At 40.9% G+C, this 7658-nt stretch overlaps 1 protein-coding gene across 9 annotated transcripts in view; it reads right to left on the reverse strand.

Moving 5' to 3' along the window:
- Sh3kbp1 (SH3 domain containing kinase binding protein 1) overlaps positions 1-7658 on the reverse strand; it is a 346801-nt gene that overhangs the window by 187921 nt on the left and 151222 nt on the right. The gene's annotated exons all lie outside the window — the stretch shown is intronic.

Below are 7658 nucleotides of genomic sequence, written 5' to 3' on the forward strand. Positions count from 1 at the left end.
TCTTATCTTTTCTTGTTTGTTTGGTTGTTTTGGGTTTTTTAAAGACAGGGTCTCTCTAGTAGTTCAGGCTGGATTTGAACTCAGTATGGAGCCAGGCTGGCCTCAAACTCAAGGCAATCCTCTTGGTTAGCCTTTCAAGTGCTGGGATGACAGGTGTGTGCCACCACATCTGGCTTGCTCTTGCCATTTCTGAAGCAATTCTGGATGTCTCCTTTCATGAGTGTCTTTACAAACTATGATAAAAAACACGGTGAATGGTGCTGCTGTGTGACATCCAACACAAAGGTAGGCTCATAAAAACATTTAAGTGTGTGTCCTCATCCACCTTATTCAAAGGATCTCACACCTTGTGGCTCCCAGCTCTTCCCTAAAGTCAAAATGACGTGGAAGGGAAACATTTTGAATCAATTCTAGGCATGGAGACAGTCATAACAGCACTACTGAAGATACCTATGAAAGAGGACTTCCAGAACTGCTTTAGAAAGAGGCAAGAAGGATGGGGTGAGTGTGTTCCAAGTGAGGGGGAGGATTCTGAGGGGGATTAGTAGCAATGAGTCTTTTACTACAGTCATTTAAAAAAATTTAAGCATTCACCATATTTTTCAATCATACCTCATATATCGCAATTCATTCAGTATTTGAAACTATTCAGCAGAGGGGTCCGAGGATAGAATTTAGGGAATCTAAAGTGGGGTGGCGGCTAGGGTATAACTCAGGGCTAAAGGACTTCTTAGCACAAACAAGGCTCTAGATTCCATCCCCAGCAGCAACCAACCAACCAACCTGGATGGGAATGAAAATACATCTTTTATTTTTCCTATGCTCTAACTGAAATGTGGCCTTTACTTCCACTATTGAACATAGGACACAAACCACACTGTTATTAGCAGCACCTGTGAATTTTATTTATTTCCTCTTATACAGATAGATATTTTCAGTGCACAGTTACAGTTGAAATGTCATTTACATTCATGTCTACTTCAAAAACATGACTGCTTTTAGATCCACTGTGGGATCTTGCTACTTAACTTATTGATAAAGAATATGCATTACTTGTTTTTTGCAACATTTTGATAACTGTATTTTGATATAATTAGTTTCCTTTGCATTCTTATGGATTCTATTTTATTCATTTACAAACATTATTCTGAAATAGGCTTCACCAGACTGGCAAGCAGGTTCTACAACAATTAAAAATAAAAAAGTGAAGAACCTCTAATCCCTTTCTTCATAATTATGGTTTCCAAGGAAACCCAAACGTAAAGGAGAAATCTTACATAAATGCATCAAATAAGAGTAAATGTTTGGATTCTGTTCACTGGAACATTTCCTAGGCTTGGGGGCAGTGACTCACAACAAAAGAAGCACATCAGGCAACTTCAAAAGTCCTGATCCACAAATGGCCGCGCGGCACAGTGTTTACGCCACTGCTTGCCAACTGCCCCTTATTAATCGGGTCATTGGCTGGCAAGAGCCCTGCTCTGTCATCTGGCACTTTGGCTCGGCTCGACTCAGTGCTCATGCTCCCTTCCAGGAAGGCCAACACAGCTAATTTGCAGGCTGACACCTGTCACAGCCTCCCCAGTGTCTCCCATCCAACCTTGCCCTCGGTTTCTCTCCCCTTTGTAGCTACTAAAATTCTGAAAAGCACACAGTTTCCAGTCCCTTCTGGGATGAAGAAATCACCAGAGCTTTTGTGTATCCAGAGGGTTACACACACACAAACAAACACACACCTTGCTCTTAGCCCTGCTCAATGGCACTGTCATTCTTTGGAAAGGTGTGCATTCCATGGTGCCTTCTAGACAGTGAGTACACGCATGTTCCATGAAGGAAGGAGAGCTTATGTCAATATTTATAACTCCACAGGGTTTGTCTGGAGAGGTTGCCTGACTTCCACTAAGACCTCACTTCCGTGGTACTGCTAGAGAACGAAAGACCATAATGTCAGTAAGTCCAGCTGAGAGACAGAGGCATCTAACCAGCTCTTCCAGAATATGTAAAAACTATAATTCCACTTTTAGGAAGTTATACTCCGGGTAATTCACATGAGATGTGCAAAGATATATACATAATGTTCGCTGCTACATTATTTAGAATAGTGAAAAGTCAGAATCATCCAAAGTGTCCTTCTACTAGATTAGTTCAGTCATAAGTTTAACTACACACAGCCTACTAAAGAGTAGCTCTAAATGAAGAGACAGTAAAATTTCCAAGTTTCTCTTTAACATAACAAAAAATTGCAATATAACATCAACGGTATGACCCCACCTATTTTTATTTTCAAAAAACACACCAATATGTGTGTATTATGTGCGCTTGGGTTAGATCATATCATATGCAACTGACGTCTTTCTAGTTGAATATCTGCAACTGCTACTGGTTCATCTTAATGTATAGGTGTAAAGATCTGTAGAAATTTCTGGAAATCAGCTTTCTCCTAGGAGTATGACTTGAGGAAGGGAGTAGATATTAGTCCTTATACTAAATCTAGAAAAACTTAGGATGAGTCTAAAAATGTACAACTCAAAGAAATTAAAAAGGACACTGAGGTTTAAATAACGTAACACAAGAGTCACCTTACTGGGCAGATAATTGTGTGCTGGTCACAGCAACAAACCCACTCAGAACTATGGGCTTCCTGGAGGGACTGAAAATGGTTTTGCTGCCTCTGGAGATGTGTTATCTGGGAAAGGGAAGGCTTCCAATCAAATGTGCAGGTAAAGGGATAACTACCTGCAAGTGAAAAGTTCTAAGCAGACTTTTTCCCAATCTGAGAGGTCAATAATGCACATATTATCTATTTGTTCAAAGTAAATAAAGACTTCTCTCGTCTCTTTAAACAAATCCTACTTTCTTATAAGTGCAAGGAAAGATGCAAAGATGCACTAAAAAAATTATTTCACATTCAGACTTTTCACTTTCCCAACCTATCTGCTCCTTTACTCTCCCCGTCAGAGGCAGGGAACCAAGTGTCACGAAGAGTATAAATTTAGAAACTGTAAATCTAGAAAGTGTCAACCTAGAAGTCTTGAGGAAAGAAAAGAAATGCAGATTCATTCGTGGAATAGACAAAGGAATAGTGCAGAAAAACGAAAAAGAAGAGAAAAACAAATGCACATTAATCTCCCCAAAAATACTAATTTTTGTCAGCACTTAAATACTTTTTCAGTATTTAAATGCCTTTACCTCAACAGGTTCCATTATAGTTTTCTATATATTACATAGGGCTAAGTCTCCCTTTGCAAGGTGAAAGTTCCTGCAAGGCAGGAATTGAGCTTTTCTGCTGGTCTACAGTTAGGTTGGTGAACTTTTCTGTAAAGGGCCACAGTGTAAATATCTGAGGCTTTGTGAGCTACACTACCTAACTCTGCTGTTGCAGTGTGAAAGTAGCCATACATGACACATCAAAGAATGGGCCTAGCTGGGTGCCAATAAAACTTTTTTACCTCAATAGGCAATGCCAAATGTGGCCTGACCTGGTCTAAGACATGATAACGGTACAAACCAGAGACTAGGAATGTTTGTTTAAAGTAAGAAGAGACACCACTCAGGGGTGAATGATCATCTTAGAAACAACCCCCTCAGATGTCTTCCCTGACTGCCCCACCATTACCACCACCATAGGATACTGCAGTACCTAGTGCATGATGCTCTCTTCACCCTGCCCAGGCTGCCCAGGGGCTGCTTGATTCTTAATCCTAGACTCTTTGAGAGCAGGAACTCAGCGGACCTCCTTGTGGATTACTATAGGCCAGCTCAGAGCCTGGCTGCAGAACAGGGCTTCACTACTGATCTCAAACACAAGGGGAAGGGATGGGGGTGGGACTCAGTGGGACAGTGCTTGCCTAGCATATGCAGGGTTCTGGTTTCAATTTCCAGCACTGCAGGAACAAAAAGAAAAAGCATAAAAACATATAAATGAGCAAGAGGATGGTAAAGAAGGAGTTAAAAATGAGCCAAAAATGTTGACAGAAAGAAGTGAAGACTGGTGTTGTCACCGATTAAAATGCATAAGACAGACGCAGCAGGATGCTGACAAGAGGGAGAATCTGCTGGCAGCCATGCAGGGACAGGTGGAGACACAGTGACTGCCTCCCGTCAGCTTTTCTGATGGACCACCAGATTGGGGCCAGGCCCCACCAGGAATGGGTTCAGGGAGGGGCAGCCAGTCCCAAACCCGTGTGACATAGTGAGACAAAGGAGTCTGTTGGGGCATCTAAATGGAGAGATGTCCCCTGTTCTTTCCCACTGTAAGTAAACTGGGAAGTTAATCATTGCTCCACTTGCTGGCCACGGCTTGAGGCCAACTCAGGTAGAAACTGGGTGCAAGAGAGAATGGTGAGTCCCCAAAAGCCTGCACTGCCTGTGGACTTCCTATTATGTAAGACAGGTATTTTGTTATGACCTAAGCCCGGTTGAATCAGGGTGCTTGTAACTTCCAGAGTACTGTGACCCAGTACAGAGTTCTAGGAATGGAAGTACGGGGTGAGGGAAGCAAGGAGGGCAGGCTAATCTAGAGGTTGGGTTTTGAGGGTTGTATGCTTCATGGCATTGTCTGAGTTCAAGACCAACTAGAGAAAGAGAAAATGTCAAAGACAGGGCCATAGAAACAGTGTAAATTTAGGAAATAGAAAAAAGAGGAATCAACAAAATATAACACAGAAAGAGGCAGAGCAGGAGTGAAGGCAGAAAATGTGGAGGTACAAAAGGCAAAGCAGAACATTTCCAGAAAACACCAGTAATCCAAAGTACTGTATGCAATCAGGAAGAGGCAGCATGGAGGATTAGCCCTCTGCATTCCTGTGTTCCCAATCTGCACATTCAACCAACTGTAAATCCAAACCATTTTTAAGAACTACATCTGAACCAGGAATGGTGGCTCATACCTGTAATCCCAAGTACTGAGGAGACTGAGGCAGGATGGGCAACTTAGCAAGATTCTGTCCCAAAATAAAAATAAAAATGGATGGCAATGTAGTTCAATGGTAGAGCACTTGCCTAAATTATGCACAAGGTCCTGGGTTCAATCCTCGATACTGGCAAAAAACAATTGCATCTGTGTATTTTTATTACATTTATTCCCCAAATAATATACTACAATAATGACACAGCATTTATATTGCATTGTGTATTATAAGTAATCTAGGAATAATTTTAAATATAGGGAAAGATTGCATAGGTTATATACAAGCACTCCATTTTATACAAGCAGTTTATACTTGAGAATCCTTGTATTTTTGTCTGATGAGGTCTTAGAACCAACCCCTTAAAAACTGTGGGATGACTATACCCTACTCACTAATCGTGTGACCTTGAGTAGATCATATAACCTCTCTGAGCCTTGGTTTTTTCCAACTGCAAAGCGAAGACGATGTTACCTACTTCTCAGGGTTATTTAGAGAATTGGATAGATGTCTCTACTAGAACGCTACAATGGAGAACTGTTGTGTACCGAGCGCCTCTTGGCCATAAGTCTTTACCTCTCTCCATTTCATGTGCTTTGTCTCAAGACTTTAGGGTGACTCCCTTAACAGTGGCAGAGTAGATTTCCCCAGCCTGTATGACTTGCTTTGGAAAACAAATGAAATGGAAGTGAAATGAACAAATGAAACAAGTAGAATGGATGTGGCAGCATGAGTTCTAGGCCTGGGCCTCAGAAAAACTCATCCATCTCCACTTGTTCTGCTGCATCTCTGCCAGTTGCCACGCAAACAAGCCTGAGATAGCCTGATGAAGGACATGAGACCTTCGGAGCAGCTAAATGTTATACACCACTGAGCTTTTGCGTCCTTTGTTATGCGGCACTACTGTGGCAACAACTGATAAGGCAATGTTTAACACAGAGAAGTTCCTCAAAAATGGTTTAAAACCAACACTCAGGTTGGATAAATGTTACAGCTATTTTATATCACTCTTCTTTCCTCAAAGAGGCATGGATGACAGGTCAAATGGACCTCAGTATTTCCTCCTGGGAATCCAGGAGTTTGCAAAAAGAGGACCCTTAACTCTTGCAACTTCAAATGGCTTAATATCCAAAATGAGGCTACACAGGTTAAAATGCTTCAACAGTTATAAATAAACAGCACCCAACCTTGATCTGAGGCACTAGCTATGTTCTAATGAAGATAGGATCAAACACTTTTAGGAAGGATTCCCAGATTAAAAGCTAATGGAAACTTCTCAAACAACCTTTCAACTTGCAGATGAAGAAACTGGTGCTTTCAAAAGGTGAAAATGGATCAAGAAAATGTGGTTTTTAATGTACAATGGAGTACTATGCTGCCACAAAGAATGATAAACTCAAGGCATTTTAAGGTAAACAGATGCACCTTGAGGACATAATTTTAATTAAAATGAATCAGAAATACAAGTTTAAATATTGCATTGTTTCTCTTGTGTGAGAAACTCAAAGGGTAAATAAGGATCAAAATGGATGACAGATGTTGGGAAATAAAAAAATGTCTACATGGGAAGGGGAAAAGGGAGGAGTAAGGTAGAAGGGAGGGGAGGGAATAATGATAAAAAATGTAAAAGAATAGGAGAAAAACAGCGAAGTTTTGTAAAGGGAAAGGGGAAGAAGGATTGAGAAGAAAGGAAGGGAATGTGAAAAAAAAATTAAGATATATTATGTAGAGTTATAAATTCCCTATGATGAATGTAATCATTATATATCAAAGGTGTACCAACAAAATTAATTTTTATTTTAAAAAAGGTGAAAAAAACTTTCAGGATCCATAATGGCTGGCAGAGCAGAGAATTACACAGATGTCTCATGTGCCCTCAAATGAAGGTCTCTGAATCATCCAGAACAGAAGTATGAGTGAGAGAAAGGAAGAGAAATGGTTTTCCTGCCTCAAGGAATTCACAGTCTAATTCTAAGCCACTGAAAAAGGACAGAACATTTGAGACTCTTATCTCGTCTTGCTGGTTGCACCCAGGTCCATTTGCCTGTGGCCATCCCATCTTAGGGTTGGTTGAAAGAGAAGCCATCCAGATGGCTACGGTTTTGTTTGTTTTGCTTTGTTTCAGTACAAAGCTGACACTCACTAGCTCTAATAAATGATCACTTTCCACTTTTCCACTTCAACTTGGGCTTCTGGCAGAATGAGTTCATACATCAATGGGAATGGATCAATACAGTTCATAATTTATGAAGATGTGGAGGGAGAGAGATTGATCCTACAGAGCCACCTATCTAATATGTGCCTCTCTCTCTTATTTCTTGTTGCCTAGGTTTAGTCATTTTTAAATTTATTAACACCTCCACTGGAGAGAATCAGCAGGGAGTTGAGAAAAGGGAAACTGTGTTCTATACACCTTTCTAACAAAAGCCTTACAATCAAACTACACAAAGGTTTCCACGGATCATCCCTGGATTTCAATGGTCTAGGTTATTCCCACCAGCTCTGTACAGCTAATGGGACATGTGTAACATGCTAGGGATCCACTCCAGAAGGGGAGGGAGCTTAAACAGGCTAAGGAGGGGGACGAAGAGAGATTCAGAGGGTGAGGGAAGGAATACAACGAACAGAGAAGGAAGGACAGATGGAAGGAGTCTTAAACATTAATGTGAATTTTACATAAGTTCTATGAAAGAAGGACAAAGCTACAGGGCTAAAGCTGCAGGCCTAAAGCTTAAGAGGGAGACTGACTTT

The sequence above is a fragment of the Fukomys damarensis genome, unplaced genomic scaffold (assembly GCF_012274545.1).
Source record: "Fukomys damarensis isolate Sample0158 unplaced genomic scaffold, DMR_v1.0_HiC HiC_scaffold_39, whole genome shotgun sequence".
In the NCBI taxonomy this organism is placed as follows: domain Eukaryota; kingdom Metazoa; phylum Chordata; class Mammalia; order Rodentia; family Bathyergidae; genus Fukomys; species Fukomys damarensis.